The sequence below is a fragment of the Triticum urartu genome, chromosome 1A, assembly GCF_056163025.1.
Source record: "Triticum urartu cultivar PI428250 chromosome 1A, HENAU_Tu73, whole genome shotgun sequence".
Classification (NCBI taxonomy): Eukaryota; Viridiplantae; Streptophyta; class Magnoliopsida; order Poales; family Poaceae; genus Triticum; species Triticum urartu.
The window spans coordinates 151,341,781-151,364,979 of NC_141873.1; the positions used below are offsets into that span (position 1 = coordinate 151,341,781).

The window sequence follows — 23,199 nt, forward strand, 5'->3', positions numbered from 1 at the left end:
CTTCCTGTGTAGACTGTCACTTGTTCCCAATAGTAAGCAAGCGTAGGGCGCCGATATGGATCATCATCATGCAACCCGTCATGATTACCCCATGCGTTTGCCATGAGGGGGTTCTTTAAATCGGGCCGTCCAACCGGGATCCGCTCCCACATCCACACGGATAGGCTCCAAACAAACCCAGACAATGAGGATGTATCTCCCTTTCTCCGACACGCCAAGTCAAGCTGCAATCAAACAAACATGTTAGATATGGAGGCGCATGACAAATGCAAGATAAATGGTTGCAAATATCTCTTACCTGACGATACAAATATGCTAGTGCGGCCGAACCCCAGCCTGGGTATCCCAGTTATTGAGTAGCTCCAACAACATCCAGAGGGCTGAGTTCCCGGTTGCATCTAAGAAGACTACCTTGGTTAGTACATACCAAAGATAGGCCCGCGCGTACTGCTGCACAACCACGTCATTGGCATCCTGAGGGCACGGATTGGTGTTTCCTCTGACCATTTTTAGCCAAGAATGCCTCACTTTCGCGGTATCGGCCTTGCCTTCCTGAGGGCCCTCGGGCTGAACGCCAATTAAATCGGCAGTCCGTTCTCGCCAATTACCCACGCTGACACGACCGGTAACAGCTTGTCTGTTGATAGGAAGGCCGCTTATCATAGCCATGTCCTGTAGGGTCATCGTCATCTCCCCACATGGAAGGTGGAATGAGTGAGTCTCCGGCCTCCAATGATCCACAAGTGCGGTCAGCGCCGCGTAGTTCACCGGCGGAGCGCGTCGCTTAAACTGCAATACGAATGGGAGAAGACCCAATCTCCGAATGTAAGGCTCATACCACGGGTCGTAATCAAAGTCATCAGCGGAATGACCCCTCATGCGCATAGCAACTACAACCTGCAAATAAAGTGATGTTTTAATAATCAATACAAGAACACAAATGAGAAACAACAAAAATTGACCCACTCTTGCTTCTTACCTGTCCATTCTCAATGGCACGAGCACGATGCTCCTTATCCCACTCATCGATTAATCCGTCATACCAAGGTCCATCACCATCCGCCATCCTACAAAACAAATCACAAACATCTATGAATACATGAACAATATCAAACAATTTCCTTCTCCAAGTTTATGCCATATGAAAACACCATTCTTCTCAAAAATAACCACATCATTTCTTTCTTCTACATATGCACACATATCATCTAGAGTACCAAATTTCACCATCAAATAAATTTCATAATCATCATCCGCCATTCTATTGAACAAATCATGTCACACACAATAATCAAATTTCATCATCTCTTTTGCAAAAAAAATTGCCATCTATATATTCAACTATATTGTCATACCACTTCACACATATAATATTTTTTCTAAATATATTTGCTTGCCAAAGTTGTCTTCTCAGATTCAAACAAAGATTATGCCATCTATATATTCAACATATAGCTAATTTACTAGCACATGCATACATCATCTATAATTCAAAAAAAATCACAAACTATGTCTATTGGTGGACAACTACAAACATCTACCAACTACACTACCTACCAAATCATCTATCAACTACAAACTATTTCCTAAAACAAAGAAACCATCTACTAATCTAACATCACCTAATGTGAAATAATGCATCCAACAAGAGAGGGGAAAAGCAAAACAAGTTGGAGGGAATGGGGGAGAATACCTCAAAGAAGCTTGGGGGCCTCAGATCCACAAATTTGGGTGGAGGATGAAGTAGATCAAGGGGGGGATTGGTGTGAGGGAGAAGAGGGACGAAGGAGATAACCCCCTCTGTTCGTGCGCCGCAGGGAGAAGAACAGATGGGTGGGTGGGCAGGCCCCGCGGCGTTATCCAGTTACCAGGGCCAGACGCCAGGGTTCCTGGCGTCTGGCCCGTTTGCCACGTCAGCAGGTCAACGGGCAGGCGGGCAGTGCGGGCCAGGGGCCAGACGCCGTCTGCTTCGTAACCCAGACGCCAGGGATCTTGGCGTCACCAAAAAAGGTCAAAAACGAAATTTGTTTCGAATCGAGGTCAAATCGGGATTTAGTTAGCCTTATAGGTCAGAACAGTAATTTTGTCCACTTCTGTGCGGCACCCACCAGCGCAGCAACAAGTTCGTTGTATCGGAGGCGGCTGGTGTGCGGCACCGCCGAAATATCCAAGGCAATATCTTCCACAGCGACAGAAGTGACCTTGTTCAGCTCTGCCGCGAAATCTATCTGTTTGACACGAGAAAAATCTTATGTCACTCCGTTAAAAAGGAAGAGGGGGAGTTTGATTTCTCTCATGCGCTGGGGAAAAAAATGCGGGCGTGCCAGTGTACCATAGTACACAAAGAAAAGTGATACGGGAAACAAGTATTTCATTTATCTCTTTGGATGAACAAAATTACAAGATCCCATAAAAAATGGTTGCGCTCCTTGGCCTACTAGCGCGGCCTGCCTGACTATGCCGATGTGCGGTCTTCTAGTTCCCGGAGCCTCGAAAAGCTCCCGGTTAATTACTCCCGCGGGTTGCTCCGCGAGATACCTCCGGTTAAGCCATGTGGTCGCCTTCGTCATCTTCGCTTCGCGTTCTCCATGCATGATGATGCTGGTGTGTGTGTGGTGTGGGCGGCGGCAAAGCCCGTGTCCTCATCGGTACACGTGCCGCTCAAAACATGGCTTTGTGCTGGCCATGTTCGCCCTCGCTGTCGCGCCTCGTCGGTCTTGACAACGTTGATGTAGTTGGTGTTGAAGTTGCATGGGTCCTGCTCTGCTCGGACTTCTTAACGATGTTGCGGCTTCATTGGGTATGCAAGGGGTTCGCCTCGCGGGAGTATTCTTATGAAGACCGGCGTCGGTGAAAAACCAACGCTCGCTCGGATCGGCAATGCCAGTGTGGTTGGCGCCTCGTCTCGGATGGACGCCGTGTTTACGGTGGTCCTCCAAGACAAAGGCACCGCCTCACGGGGCCATCGGGAGTTAGTGTTGGTGAAGTCAAGTCGCCTCCTTGCCATCACGCCTCGTCTCCATGGGCTTCGTGTCACAAATAGCACCATGTAGTGGTAAAGGTTGGTGAAGCCACATCATTGCGTAGCACCATCTTCTTCGCATCGCGGGCTCCGTGTTGCTGGCAGCACCGAGGGTGTGTGTTATCTTCATGGCTCCGGGTCGCGGGCTCCATCTTGACGAGGTAGACATTGGTGGTGTCCTCCTTGCGAGCTCCACACCACGATCCTTCGCGGTACCGGGTTGATGTTGGCGATGGGCGTCATCTTGGCGAGCTCCGCGCCGCCATCCACCACGGCACCGGCTTGGTTATATTGGCGTTGGTGTCGTCTTGGCGAGCTCCGCGCCGCTATCCACCGCGACACGGCAGCGCCATCATTGCGAGCCTCCACGACTTTGTCCTCCATGACACCGGCTTGATGAAGAAAAAGACGGGCGTCGTCCTAGCGAGCTCCGTCTCGCCTTCCTCCACGGCACACGGCGGAGTCCCTGCGAGCTCCACGCCTCCGGGCCCCAGCTTGACGAAGTAGACGTCGGCTGCATCCTCGACGGGTGCCACGCCTCCGTCCTCTAGCTCCAGCTTGACGAAGTGGATGGCGGGCGTCCTTCTTGCGAGCTCCCCGTCACGATCCTTGCAGCACCGGGTTGATTGATATTGGCGTCATCTTGGCGAACTCCGTGGCACCATCCACCGCGGCACGATGAAGGCATCCTCCAGAGCCTCCACGCCTTCGTCCTCCATGGCGCCAGCTTGATGAAGTTTACATTGGTGTCGTCTTGGCGAACTTCGCGCCGCGATCCACCGCGGCACGTCGGCGGCATCCTCGCAAGCCTCCCCACCTTCGTCTTCCATTACGCCAGCTTGATGAAGAAAACGAGGGCGTCGTCCTAGCGAGCTCCATGTCGCCATCCACGGCGGCATCCTAGCGAGCCTCGCGCCTTCGGGGCTCTAGCTTGACGAAGTAAACGTCGTCGGCCTCATCACCAAGGACAGCCATCACAAAGGAGTCCAACGGGCTGCGCGCCGGCAGCCCCATTGGTACACTGTCGTCTTCAGCGTTTTGGTGAAGTGCGGAAGTAGCCTCGTCGTCTTGATGCGATCTGGTGCCTGCCGCAGTGAAACCTGCAAACAAAACCACTTCTACGTACCAGATGGCGTGCTAGCTGTTGCACGATGCTTGTGATTGCATGCATGTAGATGTCTCCCACGACCGTATCTCCGCAGAGCCGTTATCTCGGCGGCGTGTTCGGCACCATGGCGCATCGTCATACACCGGCGCTGCCTCCTCCTCTCCTTTGCTGCCTGGGTTATCTGGACGCTGCCGTTGCCGGCGCGTCTCCTTTGCCTGGGCGTAGCCTCTTCTATTTGTGCGTGCGTTCGTTCTTCCTGCAAAATAGCTGACAACACATAGAAAAAGAAAGATGATTGTGACGCCGTTTCCATAGTCGTCATTGCGTCCTTCTCGGTGCACACCCGCTGCCATGGGCGCGTCCTCCTGGGTGCACAGCGCGTCTTGATCTCCTCAGGTACCGGCACCGCCCGCCGCCTTCAGGCGCGTGCTGCTTGCAACCTGCACACAGCGGCCACCATCTTCAAGTCCTTCCGAAGGTGCCTCCTGGGTCTTGATATGTGTGTTCTATCTCTCTTGGCCTCGGCTACCTGAGGTCCCCTTTGCTGCACCTCCTCCTAATGACTTTATATAGCCACCCCGGGGTGTCGATGGATGGCAAGTTAGACAACCTGGGACACGGCCGTGGATTTCTTTCCTTCTGCTATTCTTCTTCATGTCCAAGTCGGTTTGTATATTTCTTTCCTTTCTGTTGTTCTTCTTCACGCCCAAGTATATTCCATCTGATGCCAACACATGCTATATTTCATGTACACGTACACTTCAGCTGGCGGGTATTCGGGTACGTATATGTGCGCTTGCTAGCCGGCCGAGACACCCGAATACGCACACATAGTGTATAAATACCAAGTCCAAAGCAAAGCTTGTCACGTGCAATACAACACCCTCTTTTTTTAACGTGCATGCATATGCTATGCGCTGAGTACGTGGGCATTTGCCATGCGTGCATGTGCCACGATAATAAAATTTGCCTTTGTATTATAACTTGCCTTTCCTCGCATAGCCTGCATAAAAAAATCATTAATATATATATATATATATATATATATATATATATATATATATATATATATATATATGCAATATTGCACAAAAACTCGTCGAACAAATGCCCCCTCGTCGAGTTGAGCTTGAGTGCGAAGCAAATCGAGGTTGACTCGACGAAAACTTCTCTCTCTTTTCTTGGCGCATGATTCAGATGCAGCCTGAAGAACCGGTTCAAAGTTCACATCTCTGTGACAACCTGCGCGCCATTCCGAAGATGATTGATTAGTAATGACATGTCTTAGTGTAGGTATGTCCATCCACAAGTGTGTTCTTTAGGGAGCTCGTCGGATCGTATAACAAGCACGATGCCAGTCAACAGGCAACTCTGTCTCGTCTTCATTCTATGGCGAAATAACATGCCTTGTCCTGAAAACGAAAAGAAAACTTTACCAATCTCGCCACGACCGTCTAGCTGCTACGGTGCCAACCGACTTGATTGGAGGGTTTCATAGGTTCACGCTGGCCGCACTGGCGTGTTGCACTGCTTCCATGATCTCATTGTGTTGATGTAGGCAATGCATCGGTAGACCGTCGATAACTCCCCTTCATTGAGTGAATCGCCACACCAATCATGGTGTGACAATTTTGGTGGTACGCCGAGACGCCATCGGCCTTGTGAATGATTGAGGGGTTGATGTTGCCCCCATGCTTCATTGTTGTTGAAGACGGAGCCACGGAGATACGCCGGCGCCAGCTTCTGGCGCCCATTGTGCCTATCGGTGTAGACCATTGGTTGTCGGGGTGTCATCGGCGTTGTCATGGACGCATCGGTATTGCTGCCCCCAAACACCCATGATGTAGTTCGATGTAGTGGTTTGTCGTCAGAATGCCGCTGACGATGACATGAAGCGCTTCTCCATGGCTGCAGAGATGTTGGAGGAGCACAACTAGAAACACCAAACGAAAGCAGGCAGAGAAAAAAATTGTGGGTTTTTAAAATGTTGGCTTTCCCGTTATACACCAGCTATTGGGCGCGATATCCGAGAAGGCTACCGAAGGACTTGTCATTGGGAACCGTCAAAAGACCTTGACGATTGCAACTCCACAAATTAAATAAGCTTCGATGTACGTGTATGAAGAAGTCGTGTCTCGGGATGCTTCCGAGAGGCAACAAAAATTCATACTCTAGCCCATCATCATATTGAGGGCCCCACAGCTCAACATGCCCCCTGCACATGCCCCATGCACCCACAGACTTGGGTATGGTAGGTTCAGGGCAAATGGTTTTGGGACAACGGATTGGCGATTTTTCTTCGTGCATATTGAGGGGTGGTGAACAGCTACCTCCCGCATTCCTTTCAGTGGGTTCCTTATTGCTTGGGACTACTTGATTGCTTCTTGGACTGTTGGGATTTTCTTTCTTGGATTTGCTTCTTGGACTTTCGGAATTTCATCTTGATTGCTCACGCGGATGATTGATTTGCCGCGGACTTCATGGACTTGTTTTGACATTCGGCTCGAACTTCTTGAGTATTCTTCTTCCAGGATTTCTTGGGGACCCACCTTGGGAACTTGGAAGGGAACTATTCACCTCTGTGGACTAGGAAAAACCCTCTAACACTTTATCTGGGGCTTCTGGTGGCGCACCCCAGGGTTGCCATGTGACTACGCACCAAACCAACTTGTGTCGGGTCAGGCAGCCCTCCATGATCTTTTCCTATAGTCTTCCCTGGAGTGCGAGCCTCTGTGAACACGAGGCATGCCGGGAAACATAAAGAGCGCGGGGTCTCAATACTCAAAAGTGCACAAGTAATCATCTCCGCTGCCTCCGGAAGCATACACCTGGTACGTGTCGTGCATTGTGGGTGTAGGAGCCACTCCACCTGCAAATGGACACATTGTGCCGCCCTCCAACAAGTCCTAGGGTAGCCGAAACTTCAATCAACAGCGTAGTGCGATAGGGGAAAGCCATTTTTTTTACTTAGTCCGTAAAATTTTTTGGGGAAAACTAGATATATCCACGAAATGCTAAGGAGAATGCATCATGGATCCAAAAGCCCACAGAAAAAGTTTCCCCGATGAAAATCCAAAAGGCAACAAAAGAGGCAAAAAAATAAAAAAAAATTAGGAACCTTCCGTTGATTAGGGGCATAGGTCGGACTCCCTGGAAATCGACGAATGGGTATATATGCTCCCTCGTCGTAGACTTGCACGATCACGTATGGTCCTTCCCACTTTGGCTCGAACTTACCCTTCGTCTTATGCGTCATGATAATGGGCTGCCTAAGCACGAGGACCAACTCGCCTTTGCGGAAGACGTGTTGCTTGACGAGCTTGTCATAAGCTCTCACCATATTCTGGCGGTAAATCTCCGGGTGCTATAAGGCATGAAGTCGCCCCTCTTCAAGGGCATTGAGCTCCTGAAACCGAAACTGTACCTGTTCGTCTTGGGTGATCTCATCTTGGATAGCCACCCTCAAATAGGGTAGCTGGACCTCCAGTGGTAGGACCGCCTCACTCCCGTAAATGAGAGAAAACAGAGTCACCTGTGTTGGAGTACGGACAGTAACGCGATACGCCCACAAGGACTCGAGGAGATGGTCATGCCAGTCTCTCCCATTCCTTGTCACTGTCTTCTTGAGTATCTTGCTGAGTGTCTTGTTGAAGGCTTTGATTGTGTTGTTAGCTTGGTGTAGATGGTGGGGACATGGTGATGAAGTGAAAGGGAGAGCGGTACACAATCGATCCAGCTCTACTAAGCCGTATCCCTCCGTCTTGTCGTTGTCCGATGATGAAGTGGGCGGCCTTTGCCTCGTCGGTGCCCGGCCTGGTGGTGTCCGCCTTGTCGGTGTCGGACTAGATGACTTGCCTTCGCCTCGTCGGTGCCTGGAAAGATATGGGTTGCTTCATCGGAGAAAGACATATCGGTGGAGTACAGCTTCGCCTCGCCGGCGCTAAGACGATGTTGATGATGTGCATCGGGGTGGATGTTGGGTCAGATGCAGGAGATGTCGGGTGTCAATGGAACCAACGACCTTGTCAAGTCAAAAGTCGGCGTGAATAACATCTGACGTTGGCTTGTGTCAGCTGCGATGCAGACGACACCCTTGCCAAATGAAGAGTTCATGAAGATCACGACACCGTGCCGATGTAGTTGGATGGCAGCACGTCGTTGTAGTCCGTGTCCCCGCCGGGTGTGAAGTCGACGAAGATGGTGAAGACATGTTGATGTATCAGCCTTCCTTGTTGAGCCGAAGGTTGATGATGATGACTCCAACATGGTCACGGGTGGTGTAGATGGCACCAGGCCGCACACCGCAACCCCTCCAATGTCATCGGTGGCGTGGAGTTAGCGCCGAGCTACTCCCCGACAGCCTTGCCACTGCCGTTTTGGAAGCATACATGGAAGAGACACCGCCAAAGAGCTCTCTGGCAGGCGTCCGTCGATGTCGTGGTACTTCCATGGGGTGCAGTTGCCGGTGCGTCATCCATGGCTGCCTTGGGCACAAGTGCGTCAAGTGCCGGGGCCTCTTCTGCAACTTCCCTTTGGCGCAGCTTATATTGGCGGCGTGGTGTTGTTGCCTCCAACTGAGTGTGTGCGTCATCCAACGCGGCGCGCTGTGCGTCATCGCTCGCTGAAATGAGAGATGAAAAGAGAGATAAACATACATTAACTATGCAGGTGTCCCATTGAAGAAGACGGACGCCATGATTTCGTTCTTCTTGGTGTAGGAGGATGGTGGTGGAGCCTTGGATGCTGGCTTCCTCCTCCTCGTGTGTACACGGCTTCGCCTTTTCACCTAATGACGGATGCCTTTCCTGCTTCACCGGATGGACATACACCCTAGTCGTTGGCATGCCATCCGTGGCCACCTTGGGCACGTGTGGATGCTCCGTCTAGGGCGCTCTTTGCATCGCCGCTCCCGGATGGTTGTCGATGTAGTGTGTTGGTGCAGATGGAAGAAGGCACTGTAGCACCACGGCGGTCGGCACATCATCCGCAATGGTCCCGGCTAGAGCGCATGGTCCTCCTCAGCGCGGTGCCTGCGGCCTCCATCTGCTGCCTCCTGGGTTGCTCGACATTACCACCACGGGCGCATCTCCACCTGGTTTGTGTGTTGCGGCTCTCGGGTGTTTGTTCGGCCGGTGGATATACTGAAATATGAGGACGACAAAGAGAAACAAAGAAGACACATGAAGGCATCTCCTTGAAGATGGACGCCATGAATTTGTTCTTCCCACATCCCGGATAGAGGATGGTGCAGCCTTGGATGTTGGCCTTCTCCTACTTGCTTGTGTACAACTGCACTTGATCACCACGTGGATCTCGTCTGGCTCGGGGCGTCGTCCAGGGGTTAGAGGAAGAGGAGATGACTCCGGGCTGCATGCTGGCAGCTCGTACATTATGGTGATGGTGTAGATGGCGCCAGGCCATACGCCGGCAACCCCTCTGATGTCATCGTCGAGGTAGAGTTGGCCTCGCGATACACGCTGGCGGCCTCGCCACCGTTGTCGTGAAAACGCACATGGAAGAAGACACCACCGGCGAGTTCTCCAGCGGACGTGCGTCAACGTCATGGTACGTTCATGGAGATGATGTCGTTGTTACGTCGTCCATGTCTGCCTTTGGAGCAAGTGCACCAAGTGCTAGGGCCTCTTCGGCGGCTCCCTTGACGCTGCCACACCGCGGGCGCATCTCCATGTTCGTCTGCGTTTGCTAAGTGAGAACAAAGAAAAGAATTATAAAAAAATTGTGCGTGGCCTCGTATGCATGTGCCATGCAACCCAAGATGTCTTCAAATGCTTCTGCAGAGAGCTAGCTTGACTTCACGCGGCTGTCTTGCCGTCGCTGCCGGTGCATCTTAGAGCTTGGATGGGTGACGCTGCCGTCGCCGCTGCCGCGACGTTCTCTTGCCGGTCTAGTGTACATGCACCTCCAAACGAGGTTGTCGTACTCGCTGCCGCAGTCGGCGCGTCTCTTCTCTCTTGGCTCCTTCCCTTCTCTTTGTGCCTTTTTTGAGGGTGTGTTTTCCTGGGACCCACTCTGTTACGGCTGCTTCCCCATCTCCTAAACGCTGACCATCCTGCAAGAAAGTGGATATAACACAAGGAGATACATCGTTATGCCTCTCCCGACAGGCATGTTGCCACCGGAGCCGTCCGCCGAGCCAGGTAGAGTGCGTGCGCCTCAGATTCCTCTGGCAGCTCGGCTTCTCCATGGACATCCACGGGTGCATCTCCTCACACGATGGCCGCTGATTAGGGCCAGGGCACGCGCGTTGCCCGACGATTCCGCCGCCGCCGTCGGCTCGTCCTACCGTTGCCGCTTGTGCGTGCTCCTCAGGTGTGTGTATGCTGGGCGGATGTGATGAGAGATGGCTGGATGATGTGTTGGGTGATGGATGGATGTGTGTGTGCCTTTTCTTGGCCATGCGTCCATCTCGGCTCATGCACTGTCGCCGCCGGACAGCGCCGGGCCGCACACATGTTGCCGGGCGAGCGTGCCGCCGCCATGGGCGCGGCCACTCCTCCGCCCCCTGCGTGAGTCTTTGTCTTGCTTGTCTTCTTGGTAATGCAACCTCAAGGCGCACGTGGTGTGTTTGCCACCACCAATGTATCGTCGCCTCCCTAGTGCACTTCTCCCTTTCGATGACATCTCCTGGACGCTGCCGTTATGGTGCGTCCTTTGGTGCCTCCTTTGGCGAGTTCCAAGTTGGTGTAGCTGGCGCCAGCCCCCAGTTAGTGACGGTGTTGATGGTGGTCCACCCGGAGCATGCACATGTATAGGATGGTTCAGACCGAGCCCCACCGAAGGCTAAACACCTTGCTCGCGGTGGTGTAGAGCGAGCCCCGCCTGGGCCCAGCTTCTTGTAGGCAGCAACGATGTAGATGATGTCCCCACCTTGCTCAAGCTCCGCGATGGCGGTGTAGATAACGTCTCATCTTTGGTGATATCTGTGTCGGTGGATGTGAAAAAGGCATCCCTCCTAGTCGAGCTTCATGTCAATTGAGGTAGATGGTGCCCCGTCTTGTGGGAACTCCATGCCGACGGAGGTGTAGCCGGTGCCCCGCCTTGGGGGCACTCATTGTCGGTGATGGTGTGGATGGTAACCCACCTTGGAGGAGTCCCGTGTCAGCTCGGGTGAGCCGCAGTTTGCGCCTACACTAACGACCCTTCACCTGGAGAGGACGGAGTGGCACATGGTGCCGACTGGATGATGGAGCCCCGTTGAGGGAGTCCTGGATTAGGGGGTGTCCGGATGGCTGGACTATACCTTCAGCCTGACTCCTGGACAATGAAGATACAAGATTGAAGACTCCGTCCCGTGTCCGGAAGGGACTTTCCTTGGCGTGGAAGGCAAGCTTGGCGATACGGATATGCAGATCTCCTACCATTGTAACCGACTTTGTGTAACCCTAACCCTCTCCGGTGTCTATATAAACTGGAGGGTTTTAGTCCGTAGAACAACATACACAACAACAATCATACCATAGGCTAGCTTCTAGGGTTTAGCCTCTCCGATCTCGTGGTAGATCTACTCTCGCACTACCCATATCATCAATATTAATCAAGCAGGACGTAGGGTTTTACCTCCATCGAGAGGGCCCGAACCTGGGTAAAACTTCGTGTCCCTTGCCTCCTGTTACCATCCGGCCTAGACGCACAGTTCGGGACCCCCTACCCGAGATCCGCCGGTTTTGACACCGACATTGGTGCTTTCATTGAGAGTTCCTCTGTGTCGTCGCCATCAGGAAGGATGCCTCGCCCCGTCTTTAAAGACGGCGCCGTTGCTAAGGGAGCTTTGGCTGTCGGCCAAACCCTTCGGCTAGGTGGTTTTCTTATGACCGCCTGTTCGGCTTCTGCGCCGACGATGACCTCTCAAGCCATCGAAAACAATCTTCATGTCAGCTCGGAACTCGCCAAGCAGTTAGATCCAATGGAGCTCTCCTCCATAAACGAGCTCTTGGATCGCTTCGCCGCCCTGGGAGTCGCTACGGATTACGACCAGATTGGGCCTAAACCCGATCTGAGAGAGATTAACTCTCCCCAACTCACCCATCACGTTGCCATGGTAGAGGGACAGTGCAGCGACCCTTCATCTATCTTAAGGACTCGCTACGTCCGGATTCCCGATCCCTCCAAGACGGATACCCGCGGAGGGGAGGATATCACTCAAGACCTGAACTTAGAGTCAGGCGACGGGCTGGATTCATTGGACAACATCCAGGAATCCAAATTTTCGAGTTCAGAAATTCCTCGGCCTCTGAGCCTCAGATGGGATGAGGCTTCGGATTTAATTCCACCCACCCACCCCAACATAAGCGATCTATCCAAAATCAGGCAAGAACCCAATGAAACAGTACATCATTACTAGGCCAAATTCCTCCTGGTTAAGAACAGGCTAAGGGACTGCCACGAGGAAGACGCAATCTCAATCTTCTACAATAATTGCACGGACAAGGGAATACTCAACGCCATAAGTCGCCGTGATATTACACGCTTCGCTGACTTGGCGTCCATTGTACGAAAGTACTGTGCGATGGAAAGCGCTTGGAAAACTGAAATAAATTTTTGGGACAATCCGGCCCTGAATACAAACCCAGTCCGAAATAAAAGGGTGCATCATCACCAGACACCTGGGTCAAGCACTAAAAAGCAAAAACCCTCTACAGGGCATGGAACCGTACTGGAAGGATGGCTTAATGGACCCTGTAAAATTCACAATACAGAGGACACCACACCAACTCACAGCCTTAGAGCATGTTGGATACTCCGGAAGGTGGCCAAAATTGGCGAAAATCTCCTAATTCCGAAGGCCACAGAAAGCCACCCCAGAGACACCAATACGGTATTAACAGTCTTCGAGACTTTCGCATCAAATAATATGCGAAAAAGGACACTCCGCAGCCTTGCCGAAGTCTACCAAGTAGCAACAATAAACCCATGGAGTGACATGGCTATTACCTTTAACGCTAGTGATGAACCTAAATTCCGAACTGCCCGAGCACCAGCCGCATTGGTCCTCAGTCCAATAGTGGACGGCTTTCGTCTTACCAAGGTACTCATGGACGGCGGCAGCGGATTGAACCTCATTTATAAGGAAACCCTTCAAAAAATGGAAATAGACTGGAACCGCATTGAGCGAAGTAGCACAACCTTTAGAGGAATAATCCTCAGTCGGGAAGCGCGCTGTACAGGAAAAATCACACTAGATGTGGTGTTCGGCACGCCGGATAATTACAGGTCCGAAGAGATCACGTTCCATGTGGCTCCGTTCAGTAGCGGTTATCACGCTCTGCTAGGGCGGGAAGCATTTACAATCTTCCAAGCAATACCCCATTACGGGTACATGAAGCTCAAGATGCCTGGGCCTAACGGGATCATCACTCTCGCTAGTGATCCGGACACAGCACTCCGCGCTGAAAACAAGACAGCCGCACTGGCCCTCGAGGCACTATCCGAAGCCCTAGCGGCTGAGGAACTGACTGCGCTGTGCTCTACGGTGAATCGGGACGATGTGGTACTCGACAAAAGATTCAAGTCCACCTCCTTTAAGCCCGCGGACGAAATAGTCAAATTCCAAGTCCATCCAACGGACCCCAATAAAACAGCTTCCATCGGGGCACCGTTAAACCATGATGTAGACGCCGCACTGCGAGAGTTCCTACGAGAGAATTGGGACATTTTCGCCTGGCACCCTTCAGACATGCCAGGAATCCCACGCAGGCTGGCCGAGCACAGCTTAAATATCGAAACAGGATTCAAACCTGTCAAACAGGCTCTTCGGCGTTTTTCCGAACCTAAGAGACATGCCATGGGAGAGGAGCTAGCAAAGCTATTGGAGGCCAGATTCATTAGAGATATAAAACATCCAGAATGGCTAGCAAACCTGGTGATGATACCTAAGAAGGACAAATCCTGGCGCCTGTGTGTTGATTTTAAAGACCTTAACAAGGCTTGCCCAAAGGATCCCTTCCCCCTCCCCTGCATCGATCAAATTATCGACGCTACCGCAGGACACGATTCATTGTGTTTCCTTGACGCATATTCCGGCTACCATCAAATCAAGATGGCAGAACCAGACCAAGCCACAACGGCATTTATCACACCATACGGCCCATTCTGCTTCAACACGATGCCCTTCAGGCTCAAAAATGCCGGCGCAACATATCAGCGCATGATTCAGACATGTCTGGCAAGTCAGATTGGCAAAACAATAGAGGCATATGTAGATGATGTGGTCGTCAAAACAAGACATGTCGAATCTCTAGTAGACGACTTGAGGCTCACATTTGATAACCTCCGAACATACGACATCAAGCTCAACCCGGAAAAATGCGTTTTCGGTGTTCCAGCCGGAAAGCTCTTGGGCTTCATTGTATCCAGTAGAGGGATTAAAGCAAATCCAGCCAATATCCGAGCTCTGTCGCAACTGGATATCCCAAAGGACCTCAAACAAATACAAAAGTTAACCGGATGCGTGGCGGCTCTAAGCCGCTTTATCTCCCGCTTGGGAGAAAAGGCCCTACCCCTTTACCGCCTCCTTCGGCGCACCGAACACTTCGAATGGATGGATGCAGCCACGGCCGAACTCGGCGAAATAAAAGCCATACTGGCAACAAACCCAGTCCTGGCCGCCCCAAACATTGGCGAACCAATGCTATTATACATTGCAGCAACACATCAGGTTGTAAGCGCAGTGCTCGTCGTCGAACGAGAAGCGGACGGACACAAATTCCCCCTTCAAAAGCCGGTCTATTATGTGTCCACTATCCTCACTCCCTGCAAATCATGGTATCCGCATTATCAAAAGATTGCGTACGCAGTATTCATGGCATCCCGGAAGCTGCGACACTACTTTCAAGAGTGTTCAATAACATTAGCCTCGGAAGTACCACTTAACGATATTATAAACAACCGTGACGCAACGGGCCGGATTGCAAAATGGGCCATTGAGCTCCTCCCATTCGACATAACTTATAAGCCACGGCAAGCCATCAAGTCGCAAGTCTTGGCCGACTTCGTCGCAGAATGGACGAAGGCCGAACTCCCTAAAGAGTACGCCACATATTCAAATTGGATCATGCATTTCGACGGCTCCAAGATGTTGGCCGGACCGGGGGCTGGCGTCGTTCTGACGTCCCCCACAGGAGACACAGTTCAATATGTACTCCAGATTATGTACACGGACTCCAACAATGCAGCCGAATATGAGGCCCTTTTACATGGTCTCCGGATGGCAGTATCCATGGGCATTCAACGCCTAGAGGTGCGCGGGGACTCGAACCTCGCAATATCCCAAATAAATGGAGACTTCGATGCCAAGGATCCAAAAATGTCAGCTTACCGCAACGCTGTCCTAAAAATGTCAGCTCGGTTCGAGGGGCTTGAATTTCACCATATAGCCCGGGAAAATAATCAGGCGGCAGATGTCCTGGCACGCATCGGCGCAAAACGCGATGTAGTCCCCCCCAACATCTTTTTGGAAAGGCTGTTCAAGCCATCCGTAGTATGGGAAGGGGAGCCGAACAATAACAGCCCGGACCCAACCGCACTGCCCGACACCGAACATTCTGACACAATCGGAGGCTCTGCCAATGAAATAACACCTTCAGCCCACGTAATAATGGCCGTCATCGCCCCGTGGACAGAACCATTCCTCGCCTACCTTACTAGGCAAGAACTCCCCGAGGACCAAAATGAGACACGCTGCATAGTGCGGCGATCCAAAGCCTACAGAGTCCACGAGGGAGAGCTTTATAAGAAAAGCGCTACCGGAGTCCTTCAAAGGTGCATGTCCGAAGAGGAGGGGTGGAACCTCCTGGCTGAAATTCATGCCGGACTCGGCGGTCATCACGCTGCAGCTCGGTCCCTTGTAAGCAAGGCCTTCCGTACAGGCTTCTATTGGCCGACGGCCCGGGCAGACGCTCAGGACTTAGTCCAACGATGCACCGGTTGCCAGCTCTTTGCAAACCAAAGCCATATGCCACCCACCGCCCTCCAAACTATCCCCATTACTTGGCCCTTCGCGGTCTGGGGGCTTGACATGGTTGGACCCCTTAAAGGCGGAACCCACAAGCAAATATACTTACTGGTCATGGTGGATAAGTTCACCAAATGGATAGAAGCCAAGCCTGTTAAGACGGCCGAATCTAGACCGGTGATAGACTTTATATCCGGGGTTGTACACCGTTACGGCGTCCCCCACAGCATCATCACTGATAACGACACGAACTTCACGGCCGACGAGGTAAAACTCTGGTGCAAAAACATGGGCATCAAGCTCGATTATGCTTCCGTCTATCACCCACAAACTAACGGCCAGGTCGAACGTGCAAATGGTCTTATCATGAGCGGCATCAAACCCAGATTAGTGCGGTCCCTCAAGGAATCTAACACGCACTGGGTAGAGGAGCTCGACTCCGTACTCTGGGGGCTGCAGACCACGCCGAATCGCACCACCGGATACACACCATTCTTTATGGTGTACGGCGCAGAGGCAGTTTTGCCTTGCGACATAATTCATGACTCAACTCAAGTGCGCATGTACGAAGAAAGAGAAGCCGAGCTCGATCGGCAGGACAGTTTGGACGCATTGGAGGAGAAGCGCGACGTGGCAAAAGCCCGTTCCACATTCTATCAACAGCAGGCTTGAAGATACCAGAGCAGAGAAGTACGGGCCAAAAATTACAATGTTGGCGAATTAGTTCTACGCCTGCCGGACAAGAAAAAGGACAAACTCAAGCCCAAGTGGGAATGTCCCTTCATAATTGACCAAGTCCTGACTGGTGGAGCGTACCGCCTGCGAGATGCATCGGATAACCGACTCGAGCCAAACCCATGGAACGTAGCCCGTCTTCGAAGATTCTATGCCTAGCGCCGGACTCTGTGTTCGTCTCCTTCCTCTGTCCATTTTTTATATATACTGTCTGTCTTACATTTCTCCCCTTCACCCCTTCCTTTCTCTTATAACCTTTAAAGGCTCATCAAATGATGTGCTATTCGCACTCATTAAACCTGGGGGCTTCTTTTAATAGAAGCTTATTTATACGGGCTTCCTGCCCAACACATGTGTCACACTTCCGCATGTACCTTTTATTCACCATTATATGCATCGATATGACTTAAGTTTTGGCCAAGCTGGGTTGCCTGGCTCCTGTGCTTACCCCTACGTTCCCGATTGTTCAGCTAGGTGGTAAAGGGAGCACCTCTACGATTGTTACTGCCGGGTCAGCCGGACGTGTACCTCAGACTGGGTGAAGCTGAAAGCTAGCGTTCTTAAGGGAATATTCAGTCGGTGAACTAAAGATGATCCTTTTTATTATTTATCTATACGCCCCCAGATGTTTTTCCTGCGTTTCTTTTCGCAGCATAGACATGCACTTTAGGGCATGCCTCCCAGGGAAAGGAACCCCTAACGGAACTATTCTCCCTGGAAGATGTTTCTTACTAACCATGTAATATAACATAACTAGTCGGGCACTTGTTTGTTCACGCACTAATGACCCCTACGCCTGGTCTCCATGCATTCCCCGGTTCCTATATAACCACATGGGAATTCAGACACACTCCGGACCGTCAGGTCCCGAGGCTGAAGCGAAAAGGTCGGCCATGACAAATGATCTACAATCCGGCTAGAAGGCATTATAAATGTCAATTAAATTACATAGTCATTTTGACTGATTGTATTCCTCTTCAATACCATCTAACAGGCTGCCTAATTTACAGTCCTGTTGGGAATACTTTGCGGCCAACTCTACTTGGCCGTATACTAAGCTTACAGGGATCTCCTTCCCATTGGGCCCTACAGGACCGACCTCGGCCATGTGGTTGGGGTCAGCCTTTGTGTACCGCGTCTTCACCATGGCCCAGGCCTCCCTAGCGCCTTGACGGCAGGCCGATATCTTCCACAATTGGTAGCGCCGCCGTGCTCCCTTTAGCTTCTCCTCAAGCTCTCCAAGACCTTCGGGCATGGAGATGGATGGCCACAGGGCCTGGGCAACGCCTTGCATCGCCTGTCGAACTCGATCGAGCAGTTGCGAGAGCTCGGGAAGAAGGTCACCCGTAGAACCGGGCATCTCCTCTGCAGGACGACCTATTAGCACACCTACAGGCATTGCTCTGTTAGTCGACTTCCCCGCCGAACTTTCTTTCAAAGGTTTGTTCAAGCACTTACTAAATATGTCACGCCGAAGCCGCTGATTCTCCTTAACGGAGTCTGACAGCTGGGCACGAACATCTTTCAGCTCGACGCCCAGCTTGGTGTTGCCATCTTGGAGATCGTTCTTCTCCCGCCTCACCTTTGTCAGCACCTTCTCACCAGCCTTTAACTGGCGTAGGAGGTGTTGCCTTTTCGGATTCAATCCGGCGCCATCTGCAATTTCGTTTGTCAGATTCGCACCCATGCCGTGCTTCGCAAAATACTTATCTTTCGAAGTGTATATTACCAGAGGGGGTCTCCTTGGGCTCCCCTGCCGCGGCCAGTGCGGCCTCAAGTTGGGCTTTGCACTCTTCCAGCTCCTTGGACAGTAGGGAATTCTTTTCTGTAAGAACCTGCATAACAAATGATCCTTAAATCAGTTATTCTAACTGTTTCAAGTCTCGGGGGCTACTGGTATATATATATAATTACCAAAATTTTCTTACCCGTATGTATTTTACATATTGCTCCGTGGCTCTGGCTAGACCATTTTGAGCGGCACGGAGGTACGCATCTCCTGAATTGAAGGCATCTAACGCCCCTTGGGAGAAACAAGCATCGCGAAGGATTGTCCGGCGCATGTGGTTCATGGCACTCTCCACCTCAGAGTTGGTGGCAGACAACCCATCCACATCCTCCATCGGAGGAGCATCTGGCGCGCGCCTTGCGTTCGGCTCCGCCTCCGGACTAGGCTTTGGAGCCTGGCTGGTGGACGCGCAATTGGCAGTCTCTCCGGATATAGTCCGGCAAGGTCTCTTTGTCCTGAAGAGAGCACGAGTGTCAATATGCATCGAAGGTATAACACCTGGGATAAGGGGGCGCGCCATACCTTTGCGCTGACGCCTCGGTCCAGACTGCACTTCTTTTCTGCCCACGGGGCCCTGCGGCCCCTCGTTGACTTGTCGCCGCAGGTTCGGCCTTCCGCCTCAAAAACCTCCCCTGCAAAGTTCGGTTGTAATCAGGAAACTGAAAACACGAGAGGGCGGACACCTATTCAGGGTACTGGGACTTCGATCTCAGTTACCTGGGAGGCCGGGATTAGCCCTGGGTAATCGGCCATAATGGCCACCAAGGCGTTGTCCTTGCTCAATTGATGGAACACTCCATCAATCAGCTCCATAGATATGTCCGGATCCTCTTGAGAGGCCGGGTCGAGGGACTGTCCTGGATCCTCGGGTTGTGGAGGAGGGCTGCTTATTTTCTTAACAGTCCGGCATAGTTCCTGCGTTGAAGTCGTCAGACTGAATATTTAACAATGGGAATACAAAACGGATGGGCAAGTAAATGCGACCGCTTACCCAGCTTGGGGGATTGTGCATAGAGAATCCACCCTATGGGTTGACGCGGAGAAATTCCTCCTCTTCTCCCTTATACAAAGTGGACAAGATCTTTAGTAGAGCGGCAGCTGAATCCAGCCCCTTACGGCCGTAGCGGGTGGCGTCGTCCTCCCCGTTGAAGTCCCACATGGGGTGGCTTCTGTACTGAAGCGGTTGCACCCCCCGCATAATGCATTCGGCCATAACCCCGATCATGGTTAGTCCGGAATGGGCTAACAATCTTATTCGGCCCATCAGGTAAATGATGTCCCGGTCACTTTCCCTCTGAGGGCTCCATGGACGACAGCTTTGGCGCTTCTTTAAGGGAGCACTGTCGAATTCAGGGAGGCCGATCCGGACAAGATCCGGCAGCGGGACGTCTTCTATATAAAACCATTCCGAGGGCCAGTCTTCGGACGCCTTCTTTGGGGTTCCAGACAGATATCCGGTCCCGGCGATGCGCCACACTTCGGCTTCGCCCACTTGATACATTGACCCCTCCTTAGAGCGGGGCACAATGTAGAATAACCTTTTCCATAGCCCGAAATGAGCCTCGATACCCAAAAACAGCTCGCAGAGGGCTACGAAGCCCGTGATATGCAATACGGAGGCAGGCGTGAGATTGTGTAGCTGGAGGCCATAGAACTCCAGGAGCCCCCAGAGAAATGGATGGATTAGAAATCCGAGCCCCCTTATTAAATAAGGGACGAGGCACACCCGCTCTCTTTTGGAGGGATTAGGGGCACTCTCTGCTTGCTCTCCGCCATTATAGATGGCAAGGCCGGCTCGAACCGGGACCATATAGGCCGGGGGGAGAAATCCCTTGGTCTGGAGCATCACTAGCTCGCTATGCGGGATGGAGCATCTCTCCCAATATCCAGGCTGAGGGCTGGAAGGGCGAGAGGAGGAGTCGCGACGGCTGGCCATGGTGGAATGGACCTTTGTCGGATGCGCTCTGATGAACACTCGCGAAGGGGGGAAGATGTGGTTTGGATCTAAATCCTCGTCCCCTTAAATAGGTCAGCTCATTTACGCGGCTAGGGGTGTGAATGTAAAAACACTCAGACTTTTCATATTCGTTTGACACGTGGGAAGCGGCCATTATTGGGCGTAGAAGCTAAGGAGCGCAACATCTACAAGAAACCGGACTTTATTCAACAGGTACACGGAATTTGGAGAACCCGCCTTGCAATGCCGAAGACAATCTGTGCGCTGGACTCATCGTCATTGAAGCCTGGTTCGGGGGCTACTGAGGGAGTCCTGGATTAGGGGGTGTCCGGATGGCCGGACTATACCTTCAGCCGGACTCCTGGACAATGAAGATACAAGATTGAAGACTCCGTCCCGTGTCCGGAAGGGACTTTCCTTGGCGTGGAAGGCAAGCTTGGCGATACGGATATGCAGATCTCCTACCATTGTAACCGACTTTGTGTAACCCTAACCCTCTCCGGTGTCTATATAAACCGGAGGGTTTTAGTCCGTAGAACAACATACACAACAACAATCATACCATAGGCTAGCTTCTAGGGTTTAGCCTCTCCGATCTCGTGGTAGATCTACTCTTGTACTACCCATATCATCAATATTAATCAAGCAGGACGTAGGGTTTTACCTCCATCGAGAGGGCCCGAACCTGGGTAAAACTTCATGTCCCTTGCCTCCTGTTACCATCCGGCCTAGACGCACAGTTCGGGACCCCCTACCCGAGATCCGCCGGTTTTGACACCGACACCCGTCGACAGTCACATGGAGCTGTGATCGAGCTCCCAGGCTAGGACAGTCCGCCTGTTGTGGTGGAAGTGTTTGCCGTGGAGGGTCCCATGGCCGCCAATGTTGAGTGGGTCGAGGGTTCCTCTCATCATCTTGATGTCTTGACCATCTGCAACCATGAGCCTACGTGGGTTGTGGGAGATGGCCTCCAAGCCTTCAGCTAGCTTGACCTCGATGCGTCGTGGTGTTGGCGTTGACGGCTCTGAGTAGGAGCCGAGCCGGGTAGAGGCATGAAAGGATGCCGCAATAGCCCTCCCATTGACAGTATTAGCACGGAGGCGTTGAGCTGCATCCATGTCTTCATGGATGTCTGCCCTTGATGATTCCTTCAACTGGGTGCACCTCCAGCATTAGCTCGTGGCGCTCCATCGTCTTGGCGCCGCCCACCTTTGCGCCTTCTTTGACTGCACAGTTTGAAACTGCGCGGGATCTTAGGCTTGGTACATGTAGACCCTGGCGCCATGCTCGAAGAAGACCATAGGCAGCAATGATCCATACTAGATCATAGCGGCTCCGATTAACTGTCATGGTAGAGTTCACCTGCAAGAAAGAGGCTTGCCGACGAAGATCCTTGCAGCATGACGTACACATTGGAGATTGGCGAAGACGATTTCGACGACCACAGTGAAGCAAAGATGGGAGGAGAACCATGTCCCACTGGGCGTGCCAATTTGTTTGACACGAGAAAAATCTTATGGCACTCCGTTAAAAAGGAAGAGGGGGAATTTGATTTCTCTAATGCGCCGGGGAAAAAGAAAAATGCGGGCGTGCCAGTGTACCGTAGTACACAAAGAAAAGTGATACGGGAAACAAGTATTTCATTTATCTCTTTGGATGAACAAAATTACAAGATCCCATAAAAAATGGTTGCGCTCCTTGGCCTACTAGCGCGGCCTGCCTGACTATGGCGATGTGCGGTCTCCTGGTTCCCGGGGCCTCGAAAAGCTCCCGGTTAACTACTCCCGCGGGTTGCTCCGCGAGATACCTCCGATTAAGCCATGTGGTCGCCTTCGTTGTCTTCGCTTCGCGTTCTCCATGCATAATGATGCTGGTGTGTGTGTGTGGTGTGGGCGGCGGCAAAGCCTGTGTCCTCGTCGGTACACGTGCCGCTCAAAACATGGCTTTGTGCTGGCCATGTTCGCCCTCACTGTCGCGCCTCGTCGGTCTTGACAACGTTGATGTAGTTGGTGTTGAAGTTGCATGGGTCCTGCTCTGTTCGGACTTCTTGACGATGTTGCGGCTTCATCGGATATGCAAGGGGTTCGCCTCGCGGGAGTATTCTTATGGAGACCGGCGTCGGTGAAAAACCAACGCTCGCTCGGATCGGCAATGCCAGTGTGGTTGGTGCCTCGTCTCGGCTGGACGCCATGTTTACGGCGGTCCTCCAAGACAAAGGCACCACCTCACGGGGCCATCGGGAGTTAGTGTTGGTGAAGTCAAGTCGCCTCCTCACCATCACGCCTCGTCTCCATGGGCTTCGTGTCACAAATAGCACCATGTAGTGGTAAGGGTTGGTGAAGCCACATCATTACGTAGCACCATCTTCTTCGCATCGCGGGCTCCGTGTTGCGGGCAGCACCGAGGGTGTGTGTCATCTTCATGGCTCCGGGTCGCGGGCTCCATCTTGACGAGGTAGACATTGGTGGTGTCCTCCTTGCGAGCTCCACACCACGATCCTTCGCGATACCGGGTTGATGTTGGCGAGGGGCGTCGTCTTGGCGAGCTCCGCGCCGCCATCCACCACGGCACCGGCTTGGTTATATTGGCGTTGGTGTCGTCTTGGCGAGCTCCGCGC

The 23,199-nt window shown here is 52.2% G+C and overlaps 1 pseudogene; it reads right to left on the reverse strand.

Moving 5' to 3' along the window:
- Nucleotides 1-23,199, reverse strand: part of LOC147990421 (plant-specific TFIIB-related protein PTF2-like) — a 32,359-nt pseudogene that overhangs the window by 6,010 nt on the left and 3,150 nt on the right.